Below are 13,319 nucleotides of genomic sequence, written 5' to 3' on the forward strand. Positions count from 1 at the left end.
TCTCCCCACCCCGGGAACCACTTTAAGCCTTTTTCCCTAATCACTCCCTCCCCCAATTAAATAAATACTCAAGGACAAGATTTGTTAGGTGTCAAGCTTTGAGAGACTCAAGACCACTGTAATAACTAATTTTATTTTTATATGTAATCTAACATTATCTTTCACTGCACTGCCCCTGCTCCAAGATGCGGTGTCTCTGTATGTGTGTCCTAGACCCTCATCCAGTCTCTCAAGTGTTGGAGGTAAAAACATACATCTGAGTCTGATGGGGCCCTTACAAAACTCTGAAGACAGCATTGTGGGGGCAAAGCAGGATCAGGAGTTAGAGCTATTAGAAATTCATCCCTTACGGTCTTATAATACCTCCCAAATATTTTCTGTTTTCCTAATATAAGTATCCTTTGTTCCCCTCCTCAGTGCCTATGCATGCACCCAGGAGATGACATAATCCTTTACTTTTACTAAGAATATTCAAGTCATTTAAGGTTAATTTTTGCAGCTTCCCTTCTTCCTACCTCATTTCTTACATATTCCTAAATGTCCTCTTCTTTTGTTCTTCCAAGGGAGGAAGGGTTGTCTTGCCTCCCTAATAAGCCTAGTGCTCACACCTGTGGTTATGTTGGGGATTTTTTTGCTTTTTTTTGTTTGTTTGTTTTTTGCAGTACGCAGGCCTCTCACTGTTGCGGCCTCTCCCGTTGCGGAGCACAGGCTCCGGACGTGCAGGCTCAGCGGCCATGGCTCACGGGCCCAGCCGCTCCGCGGCATGTGGGATCTTCCCGGACCGGGGCACGAAACCATGTCCCCTGCATCGGCAGGTGGACTCTCAACCACTGCGCCACCAGGGAAGCCCGGTTATGTGGTTTTTTAAAACTGAGGCATAATTAAACGCAAAAGTGCACAATCTTTAGTATTTGGTACAATGAGTTTTGGCAATTTTATATACTGTTGTAATTACCCCCAAAATAACATAGAGAACATTTCACCCCAGAAAGACCCCTCATGCCTCTTTCCAGTAAATTTCTCCCTCCCCTGAGGCAATCATTGTTCAAATTTTTTCACCAGAAGCTAGTTTTAGCTTGTCATAGAACTTCATTTAAAGGTGAACATTACATATATACTTTTTGGCATCTGGATATTTTCTGTAGCATGATTTTTTTGAGTCTTATCCATGTTGTTGCATGTTACATGTTTTTTTTTAACTGACGAGTAGTATTTCATTGTGTAAATATGCTGTAATTTGTTTATCCATTTTCCTGTGGGTAGATACTTGGTTTGTTTATAGGTTTGTATGTTTAGTATTCTGGGATAAATACCTAGGAATAGAATTGTGGGTAGATGTATCTTTAATGTTTTAAGAACCTGCCAAATAAACAGTTCTCCAAAGTAACTGTACCGCTTTTCACTCCATCAACACTGGTAAGAGATCCACTTGCTTAGCATCCTCACTAACATCTGGTGTCGTCAGTCTCTTTTATTTTAGCCATTAGTCATTAGTGTAAAATCCACATGTGTTCTTGATTCTCTTTCTCTACCTTTCCCTGTCCATTATCATGGGCATTCTCTTAGGTCTTCAGATTCTTCCCATTGCACAAACTTCCACATGCCCCACATTCCCCTGGGGAACGTCTCCGTTCAGCTACTCCCTCAAGTGGTTCTCCTCACTCCTTCCTTTCTCTGATCAAATTGGTGAGAAGAACGGTTGCCACTTGGTGCTTCTTCTTCCCCCCCCCACCTGTTCATTCAGCCTCCGGTGGAGCTGCTCTCTAAACATCAGCTGTGAATTCCAAAGGTTCTCTGGGCTCTCACTCCCCATGATTTCTCTGAAGTGAAGAATATAATCCTGTTGACCTCCCACTGTTTTTAAAGCTCTTTATTTCATTTTTGTATTATAACACATTGTTTCTTTTCCATTTCCAATATCTACTCTTCTTCCTCCCTCCCTCTAAATGTCATTGATTCTCCATCACATACACACATACAGTCCAAACGTATGAACATTCAGGACTTCCCGTAATCCTGCCACTTTCTTCCTTATTTTCTGCTGCTCCCCACACTGTATAAACCCAGACACCCAGCCAAACTGACCCCTGGTCACTGTTTGAGAAATAGAAACATGCAAACTACATTTGAGAGAATATTACAGAGGTTTTAAAGTAACAGCTCTTCTAGTTCACCCAAAATATTGTTTCATTTGCATTTCATCATCTTATATTCCATGTCTGTACAAAACTGAATTATCTAGGGAATGATGAGAACGTTTACCTACTTCCTCAAGATTTGGGAGTTATTTGTATCTAAACAGATTGCTAATTATTAAAATATTTTTGTAAGTAACTCTCCCCCACCAAAACTCTTCTCAGTCATGCTGTGTTTACCAATGATTTGAGCATGAGTGAGTTGTTTTAAATCCATAGTGTGGTTTGCAAGGAAGAAGGAAGGGTCCCTTTTCTCAATCCTTGCTTTTGCTGTGATGGCTGCAATAAACACTCCTGAGGCCAGAAGACAGCTCTGCACAGGAAGTACTGTCAGGGAGAACAAGCTTTAATGTTACGCTCTTGAAGGCATTGGAAGGTCATCATTTTCTTTCCTTGCATAAATATTTCTGACAGAGCATAATTAAACAGACCAGACTGCTTTGTCAAGTACAGGAGTTTTCAGTGGTCTTTCCTGTCCCGAAGATCATTTTCCCACCCCTTTAACTCTCATAATCTTTCCTGGCCTCATTTGCAATCTAGTGCCCTTAAGCTCCTGTGCTGGGGAATGTCTTGGAACAACTCCTGACTCATAGCTTAAAGAAGGTACAAATCAATTAAAAGAATACTAAAATGCATGTATTCACTGGAAATTTCTTCTTGCGTACATTGTCTTACTTTAGAGAACCAGACATATCAACTTTTTAATCACAAACCCAGTAGGAGATCAACTTTGCCCTGACACAGGCTAAATTCAGAATGTAAGTTGTTAGAGAGCCTCAAAAAACTTTCAAATCTAAAAATGCTCTGTGTAGACCAGGAGGAGAAATACCAAGGACAGAAAGAGAAATATGCATGTTGTCTGTGTCCACTCCGACTCACGCTTGCCTGTGGCCTGCGGGGGTCTGTCCCAGGAAGCACCTTGGGGAGGTGAAGGAGGCTTTAAGGCTCCCTCCCTTCTTGCTGACTCCTTACTAATTCTGCCAACCTCCCTCCGTCGTACAAGGCCCACCCTGGTGCTTTCCTGCGGTGCCACCACTGCAGGGCTGACTGCCCTCTACCTTTCTGCCACCTCTCCTCCTCCAAGTGAAAAGGACAGTAACACTTGAATGACAAATTACAAAGCACCTCCTCACGTCTCATGAACCTGCCCACTGAGTGTTTGTGGAGGGCAGGCACCTTCACTCCCCTGTTACAGATCCAGGGACAGTGAGGGAGGTCATGTGACACGAGCTGTGAAGTGGGACCTCTAGAGCCAGCCATTCGGTTACATCCCGCGGCCGCGCTGACTGTCTCCCCATGCTGTCCTCAGGAACAGGAGTCGTGGAGCTTAGTGAGTTTGGATCTCAGCTCTACCACATAGCAGTGTGTGACCTGGGAGAACAACTGGATCTTGCAATGGCTCCAATCACTCACTTACAAAGTAAAAATAGTACTAGTAACCAGGTCCTCCATGAGTCCTAAACAGGAGAATGCGTGTAAGTACTTAACATAGTTCCTAGCCCCCAATAAAGATGAAATAAGCCTTAGTTATTATTAATTATTACTAGTCCAGGGGCATAATTCCTCACTTCAATTTGAAGCTCATCTTCTTAGTATAAAGTTAATAATACATCAGAAGGAGGCAACACATTTTCTTTTCCTGCTGTTGAACAGTTTCAGGCAATATTCAACCTCCTTGAGACTCAGTTTCCTTCTCTTCAAAATAAGAGACGGGACCAGGGGATTCTGTAAAGCTGTCTAGCTGCAGGAATCTATGGTTTTAACCATGACTCCAAGGTTCTAATCTCTTTACTGAAATGTAAATGGAAGATCAGAAAGGAATTTGGAAGTCCCTTTTCTTTGCAGAGGCAATATTACCTTGGAGCAGTATCCTGCCTTTGCTGAGAAATCAGTGAGGCTTCAGGTAGAAAATCCAGATGAGACTCCAGCTGGAGAGGGGAAGGAGCCCAGGGAGCTGCCAGGGACTGCATCACCCCACGCGCACGATGCTCTGCTAAGCACGATGCCCTTGCGTGTCTATCCCACAATTACAGGAGCCTGGAGAGATTAATGTGCACCTTTCACAGATTCGGCCACTGAGGCTCATGGAGGTGGAACATCTAACCCAAGTCATACAGCTGGTGAGGGCAGAGCTGGGATTTAGACAGCAACCCGCCTGAGCCAAAGCCAGGGACGTGCATTCCACTGCATCATCAAAATGACTCTTTATGGCGTAGGTGAATCCTGGCTAAACCAGGCTAGTCTCAGCTGCCTTCTCTTCCAGGTCCCAACCTGGGGACATGGTTTCTACGCTTTCCTTCAAATCACGGAAAAGCTTGGCATAAATATTTTGTGTGCTTTGAAGAGTTGCTGGCTTGGGACTCGTCCCCCCACCCCTCCCAGCCCACCTCCATGCACACGTGGTGCAGGAGCAAGGCCATCGGTGGGCAAGCGTTCTGCTGCCGGGGTCCAGGGCAGGGACCTCACCGAGCAGATGAAGACCTCAAGTGCCAAAGGAGTAAGGGAGGAGGGGACTCAGGAAGAACCTTTCCTCAGGACCTACTCCGTGCCAGCCCCTGTGTGAGGTCTTTGTGTGAGCTCTGTCTCCGTGCCTGCAGCTGTGTGACGAGACGGCATCAGAACTGTCCACCGTTCCCTTCCTCAGCTTTCAGCTGGGGAGAGAGGTGTTAAAGGCCGGGCACCCCACACAGGGCGTGGCAGGCACCCGACTGCCTCCCATTGTTCTCCGGTGAGTGACCTGACTGCCCTGCAAACCCACTGCGAGAGGGAGGGGGGATTGCAGGGGATCTACTCATAATTCTAACTATAGTGAGTGTGGCTTTGCGGTCTTCACCAGCACATAACATGAACCTGTCCTCCAGACAGTTCTCCTATGTGGCTTCCATAAAGAATCAAGCAGAAACACTAGGGCAAGGGCCTGTAAACTAGGTTTCCATTGCATCGCCCAGTAAACTAGAACATAAAAGAGGCTACTCAGGGTAGGATCCAGTTTTCTTCTTTTCCTTCTACTAGGAAAGACAGTAGAGCCACAGAAAAACATGTGCTCTGAAAAGATAGCCTTAGTCAGACATTCAAAATTTGACTTTCACAATTCAGTTTTTTCCGAGGAGCTGGTAGAGTCTATTAGCACCCCCTTCCCCACCCCAAATCAAAGTCTTTTCCCTTTGTGAGAGACATTATTTCTGAATCCAACAATAACAATACACCCCAACAAAGGAATGGTAGTTAAGAGACTGCCCAGCATTCCAAGTTCACACTGGTTAATAGGAAATTTTACTACTGCCAAGGGGATTGCCAAATCCATTTATTTCTGTTATTGCATTTCCCAGATTCTCCCAAAATGTCAATACTCTTTCAAAGCAAGCATCTGCTTTCAGTTTAAATGATGTGTCATGAGATTGTACACAGGAATCCAGAAAGTTTTCTAAATTGACAAACTTAACCGGTCCTTAATTACTAAAAGAAAATGTGCTGAATTTTCTAAAAATTGCTTTTAGAAAATTTGCTTTTAGAAAATTTGCTTTTTCTAACTATCTGTCAGTGAGACCGAGCCAGGAAAGTGAGATGAGGCAAATGTTGTTACTTAACACACGAGAAAAACAGCCCCACTGCTGTATAACCAAAGGGAAAATTCCCTGGGAAACTACAAATGTTGAATGCTGAAATTTGCATATTATGAACAAGATCTAATTTCTACTTAATGCTTCTCTTACGAATTCAATGAGGAAGATGTTATTGGTCCCAGGGACCCCTTCTCAGGAAGTTTAGCCTTTTGGAAATTCCTGGGGGAGACTTAAGGGAGCAGAGTTTTGCTTGCAGAATATTAGGAGATTTTTACTTCTGTTGATGCCTATATGGCTAACACCAGCACTAAGACTTGGATGCACAAAAGCGGGCATTCACCACAGAGCTTCTACGAGAGAGAAAACTGCCTCTTCCAATTGCAGCGTCACCCTCCAGGCACCTCCACTGAAGCCTCCCCACATCACCTGGCGTCCAGAAGTATCGCCCATCCGGGCAAATCAACCAGCCACTGTGACCCTTCTCTTTGGCTCCGATTGTTCCAGAAAGTCTTCTTTCTCCTTTTACCTTTCCTCATCCTGTTACATGTTAGTCTTATATCAAGGAACAACTGATCAGGCAGACCCCACATAGTAACCAGGTCAGAGTTTCTAAAGCAGAGGCTGAAGACCACCCTCACCAGAATCACCTGAGGGGCTTTTTAAGATTTTTAAGAATAATGATTCCTTGGCCCTGCCTCAGACCTACTGAATCTTATGAAGCCTGGGATCCTACATTTTATCAAACACTGAATGATTCTTAAGCACTAAAATTTGAGAACAGTTGATCTAAGGAAAAAGTGAAGATAGAATACTTTAGGTCATGGAGGATTGTCGATCATCGGCTGGTGACTTTCTTTGGCAGATGAAGACATTCAGGATGCAGAGAGGCAATAAATATTTCCTAACCCAGGAGCGCTTCACCCCTCCCTGCTTCTCCCATCTACCCAGGGATCTCTAATAGTTCCATCAGTGTCTGCTGAATCCTTCACAGAAGCTCAGACAGACTTCAGTGTCCTGAGTGTGACATGAGTTTCCAGAGGATCTCAGAGTGTTCCTTTCTGTGACTCCAGACAAAAGGTGTGCCCCTGCCTAATTGGACGGGGGATGTACTGAGGCTTCATTTTGTCAATTTATTCACCTGTTATGAGCTACGTACTTCAAGCTTTTTCTCTGGAATTCAGAAAAACAACCTGTGGACTTGGTTACCTGTATCACATGCTTGGTGAATTCAGAGGAAGATGTTATTTTCATATTTTCCCCCTTTTGAATTGACTTGTCAATTCAGTCTAAATGGCTAACAGAGTATTCCTATATAGAGGGGGCTTACATTGATAATGGGCTTTGGATTTCACTGAACTGCCTGTTATAGAGCCAAAAGAATGCATTAGGGAGTTTTAATACTGTCTAATGCTGGCCCAGGGGTGATCTGTACTGTCAGAATACAAAGGTAATTCCCATTATTAAGAATTTTGTAAAGTCTATTTGAAATTTTCTGCCTCTCTTGTCATTCCTTTTTACATGGAAATAACTGCTTAAAACTTTCTTTTCTAAGAAGCTTTCCTGGCGTGGCTGAAAAAGAGGTTCAAAATTGCTCCTAATTCTTTCTTGCTTAAATATTCACCTTTAGCCAACACCCCTGCAAAACGAAGACCCTCCTTTGTGTGGCTCTAATAGCAGCTGAGTGGATTCTGAACTATCAGTCTGCCGTTTAGGCCTCCTCAGCTTGACATTTGCCTTAGAATGAGGTTTTTAGGGGTTTTCACTCTGCTTATTACTGGGTTATTTTACATTTAGTGCAGTGCTATTCAGTTGTGTATTTTTGTTTGTTTGTTTGTTTGTTTTTTGCGGTACGTGGGCCTCTCACTGTTGTGGCCTCTCCCGTTGCCGAGCACAGGCTCCTGACGCGCAGGCTCAGTGGCCATGGCTCACGGGCACAGCCGCTCCGCGGCATGTGAGATCTCCCCGGACCAGGGCACGAACCAGCGTCCCCTGCATCGGCAGGCGGACTCTCAACCACTGCGCCACCAGGGAAGCCCTCAGTTGTGTATTTAATGATGATTTTTACACCCAAAATCCATTATGGTATAAGACCAGACACAGGAAAAATCACTCTAACATCTAACTTAAATTTCTCATGAATAATTTGAAATGTGAAAGTACTGATATATTACTTTAGAAGGAATTTCAAAAACGCCACATTTTTAAAAGTGTGTGTGTGAGGGGGAGGTGACTTCCCTGGTGGCGCAGTGGTTAAGAATCTGCCTGCCGATGCAGGGGAAACAGGTTCGAGCCCTGGTCCAGGAAGATCCCACATACCGCAGAGCAGCTAAGCCCGTGCACCACACTACTGAGCCCGCGCTCTAGAGCCCGCGAGCCGCAACTACTGGAGTCCATGCCCCGCAGCAAGAGTAGCCCGCGTAAGAAGCCCACGCACAGCAATGAAGAGTAGCCCGCGCTCGCGGCAACTAGAGGAAGCCCGCGCACAGCAACGAAGACCCAACGCAGCCCCAAAAAAACTAATTAATTAATTAATTAAAAATAAATAAATAAAAGTGGTGGTGGGGGGAATATAGGTTTTAATGGGTGATTTTAGAAACATTAAATGAGCTACTAAAAGCCGAAATATATAATACCTACTGTGTGCCAGAGACGCAGGGCGGACAATTTGCCTAAGGGAGCACAGTTAGGAAATAGTGGAGATGGAGTCATAACCCAGTCATTCTGGCTTTTGAATCTGTGCTTTTAGCTACTCTTCAGAGTTAAGCTAGAGAAGCTGCTTAACAGTGCCTGCTAAATAAGAAGTGCTCAATAAATGGAAGCTATACTTGTAATTTTCTTATGAGTCTAAGGCTTGGGACACTTCTCTTTTTCTAGGATCGCTTCTACAATATTGAAAAAGCTGTAGAAACAGAAATATAAAATAGAGAAATATATCATTCTCCTCTGTTATTTAAAAAGAAAGCTTATTTAAGGAGATTTACGAAGATCTAGGAATAAAGAAAATATTAAAACCATGGTTTTAAAAAAATAATTTAGCGATTATTGAATTTCTATTTGGGCAGATCACTGTACTAGTCTCTGGGATAAAAGAAGTAAGATTAATAAGATATGGGTCCTGCCTATGAAAGAGCTTACAACTTAGTAATGGTCACAGACAGAGCACATGCCATTTAACAGAGTGGAGGCAGAAAGGCCAATCATGGCCTGATGATGGAACACGCGAGAGTTGAAGTTGCGTATTCGAATCCTAGTGGTATAGTAGCTGTGTGGTCAGGGCAAATCGTGTGAGCTCTCCAAATCTCAGGTTTTTATTTTTGTTGGGGTGGTGGTTGCTAGTATTGTTTTCTAAATCTTTATAATGGAGATAATTTTGCATAATTCATAATGCTTAATGGGAATTAAATAATGCAAAGGAATCACTTAACTCTGTCTTTAGCAGAGAGTAAATGTTCAGCAGACAACTACTGTGAAACCTGAAGCTTTAAAAACCTACCTGTGTGGCGCCCTCACTGATAGACTCCCACCCCCCCGCTGAAGGCACTGGGGCAGCCCTTCAGGTGCTGTGCCAGGGCCTTGCAGAAGCCCAGTGGGCTCAAGCCGAGTTACTGCTCAGAATGTTGAGCTGAAGAACAAAGGGCGGCTGCCCCCTTGGAGGCCAGAACAAGGCTTTTAATAGCGATTCCGCTATCTTTTCTTCTTAATGGAGGCTCAAAAAGAAAATCAAAATTTAAGAAAAGTAGCATCTATATGGTTTTTGATTGTGTTGCATGGTTAGGAGCTCTGATAAGGGGATCATCAGAGCTATTAAAAGGCCCAACCTCAGAACACTAAGGCCTTTACAAAAGCACCTCAAGTGATTTTAAACCTACAGTGAGGGCAGAGAAGCAGTGGAGTACTGATCTCTTAGGTTCTGTAGAATAGATACCAAAGGCCACTCAATCTGGCTGGACTAGTACCCACTCGTCCACACCACTGGGTACGTTTGGAACATTGGTCAGGACCATACTACAGAGGGTTTTAAACTAAGAGTCTATCTGTAAGCAGTAGGGCATTAATGAAGATTTTTATATAAGGGAATGTGTTGAGAGCAGTGCTCTAGAAAAAAATGTATCTTTTAGTTGTCTGTAAATAGAAGGAGGAGAAAGAGGGAACTAGAAACAGGGTGTGAACTAAGCTGTTAGCAAGCACAACTCAGTAAGATGCACTCTAGGCTGCAATAATCCAATAGAATTGTAGGAATATTGCCCTTGTTTTTGAATATGGGATAATTAGCAAAGAAACATGGGCCATAATGCAGATATGAAAGGATGCTATTGAATTCAGAAACAGGTTGCAATGAAGTTCAATTCTCACGTGGTAATTCCGTTACTATATGGCCAAGGAAGGTTCTATTTAGGTGATTATTTGCTGTAAGTTATTGTGTCAAAACCACACCAATTTCATAAACTCCTACCAAAGGGTGAGCAAAAGAGAAACCACAGAAGAAATATACCTTCCCTGCTATTCCTCTTCCTTTCAGAAACATAAACAGCAACAATAAATTTACCACTTATCCATTTCTTGGGCTTTCTTAAAAAAACATTTAAAAATATCTGTCAACTTGGCATGTGCCTGACCCCTATTGGGCTCTAATGACTTTCAAAGGCTCCCAGGGAAAAGCAGAGTCATCCAAGAGTGCAGAGCTAAGAGGAAAAATCTCATCTGCCCCAGTTTTTGCATCTCGTAATAGTTACATACCATGTGAAATTACATGATGAGATGTTTTTTGAAAGTATATCAGTCAGGGACTTACCTGGTGGCACAGTGGTTAAGAATCCACCTGCCAATGCAGGGGACACGGGTTCCAGCCCTGGTCCGGGAAGATCCCACCTGCTGCGGAGCAGCTAAGCCCGTGCACCACAGCTACTGAGGCTGCACTCTAGAGCCTGCAAGCCACAACTAATGAGCCCGCGTGCCTACAGCTACTGAAGCCCGCACACCTAGAGCCCATGCACCGCACCAAAGAGTAGCCCCTGCTCGCCACAATTAGAGAAAGCCCACACACAGCAATGAAGACCCAACACAGCCAAAAATAAATAAATTTATTTTTTTAAAAAAGTATATCAAGTCAGTCTCTCAAGAGATTAATAGAGGTACAGTTTTTCATAAAGAATTCGAGTTCCCTGTACATAACTTTGATGCTAACTTTTCCAATATGTCACATGAATGTGAATGGACAACCTCAAGTATTTAGATTCACTCACTGTAGTAAGTGGTAATTAACCTCACTGAGTTTATATATGAAAGATTAAGCTGTCATTCTAACTGATGTGAGTCATAACAAATGAAAATCATTAACTCTTTGCTATCAAATTGTTGTGGCTTTTTCTCTGCTGATTTTGAAGAATATCCAAGCTAAATTATGTCCTGAGGGGCTTAATTTTCAGATTCAGTTTCCTAAATCTATATCTTCCTTTGGATTTTGGGAAAATTTCCAAATTAATGTTAATAAAGATTTACGAAATCCTTGGAGGAAGACTTCTTCTAACCATGAAACCAATAGTTAAATTACCAGGATTAAAAGTAAGTTTTCATAAAAATAGAACTACCATATGATACAGCAATCTCACTACTGGGCATATACCATGAGAAAACCATAATTCAAAAAGAGACATGTACCACAATGTTCATTGCAGCACTATTTACAATAGCCAGGTCATGGAAGCAACCTAAGTGTCCATCGACAGGTGAATGGATAAGGAAGATGTGGCACATATATACCATGGAATATTACTCAGCCATAAAAAGAAACGAAATTGAGTTATTTGTAGTGAGGTGGATGGACCTAGAGTCTGTCATACAGAGTGAAGTAAGTCAGAACGAGAAAAACAAATACTAACAAATACTATATATGTATGCTAACACATATATATGGAATCTAAAAAAAAAAAGGTTCTTATGAACCTAGGGGCAGGACAGGAATAAAGACGCAGATGTAGAGAATGGACTTGAGGACATGGGGAGGGGGAAGGGTAAGCTGGGACGAAGTGAGAGAGTGGCATTGACATATATACACTACCAAATGTAAAATAGATAGCTAGTGGGAAGCAGCAGCATAGCACAGGGAGATCAGCTTAGTGCTTTGTGATGACCTAGAGGAGTGGGATAGGGAGGGTGGGAGGGAGGCACAAGACAGAGGGGATATGGGGATATATGTATATGTATAGCTGATTCACTTTGTTATACAGCAGAAACTAGCACAACATTGTAAAGCAATTACAAGATGTTAAAAAAAAAAAAAAGCAGTTTTCATTTAAAAACATGTGCCCATGAAAGAATTACTTCAAGGTATATTTTAGAAACGCAAGCATATGTAAACATAGTGGTCTTCCATAGAGTTTTACAGACACTCTGAATGTCAACTAAATGAATGAATTGACAAGAAAGCAGCACTGAGAGAGCTATAATGCCAGTTTCTTATAACCGCACCACTTTAAAGCCACATCCCAAAGATGAGCCACTTAACGACACAGATGTTACACCTTGCTATCAAGGGCAGGACTATGTATCGAGAGGAGCCAGAGTTTGAGTTAGCTATACCCCATTAAGGAGAGAATAGTGTGGACAGCCACCTCCCCTGGGAAATAGCTAACGCAATGACAAATGTTTTCACGTTTGCTACATTGAATAGTGTATTGAATGCAAGAGAGACATTGAATGCAATGCCTCTGCTGGAAACATGACCTTTTTTTCAAGGTCTGTGAGAGGAGACTGTCTTCTACGTAAAATCGTCTTGTAACCTGTTGCTTCTAGTAATTGGAACTCAAACGTATGGAGTCAATACTAGTTTTCCCCTATAGATCTTCATCCTGTAGAGCCTGAAGCCCTACACAGGGGTTCTATATAGCAGGAGCTACTCTCAGCTGCCTTTGATAATTCAGGGAGCCGTGCTACTAAAATCTCAATGTGAGTGCAAATTACCTGAGAATCTTTTTAACATTCAGGGTCTGATTCTTTAGGTCCACATGGGGCCTGAGACTCTGTACTGCTAACCAGCTCCTAGGTGATGTTGATGATTACTGGTCCATGGTTCACACTTCGGGCATCAAGCTCATAGGAGGTGGATTTCTAAGTAGTTAGAATAAGCAAGTATAGTGTGATGGAAGAGCACCAGATCTTGACTCAGAACACTAGTTATGGAAATATGATGAGTCACTTGACTTTTCTGAATCCAAATTTTTCTCATTAGAAAAATGAGTATAATTGGACAGTAACACCTGCTGCCTGGGATTGCTGTGAGAATTAAATTAATGATGTTATGTGAAAATTGACCAGAGCATTTGGTACATATTCATTGTTGAATAAATGATTGTTGACCCTACGTAGTAAAAACATAAGCACACAGTTCAGTATTGGTAACTCATAAAGCTGGGGGACCCTTAGGCTGTGTGCCCTCCGTAGTTCCAGTGGTTCTATTCTTCATTCCACCTCTTTAGCCAATTACAATGTCTAGCATTTAGCAAGTGGTCAGTGTATGTGGAATTGTATTGATGGCAAAGTTGATCACTGCCAGCGTACATTT

At 42.7% G+C, this 13,319-nt stretch overlaps 1 protein-coding gene across 6 annotated transcripts in view; it reads left to right on the plus strand.

Annotated features, from left to right (window-relative positions):
- The window catches only part of TMTC1 (transmembrane O-mannosyltransferase targeting cadherins 1), a 263,316-nt gene that overhangs the window by 214,746 nt on the left and 35,251 nt on the right, over nt 1–13,319 (plus strand). The window lies entirely within an intron of this gene.

Source organism: Stenella coeruleoalba, assembly GCF_951394435.1.
Source record: "Stenella coeruleoalba genome assembly, chromosome: 11".
Taxonomy (NCBI): domain Eukaryota; kingdom Metazoa; phylum Chordata; class Mammalia; order Artiodactyla; family Delphinidae; genus Stenella; species Stenella coeruleoalba.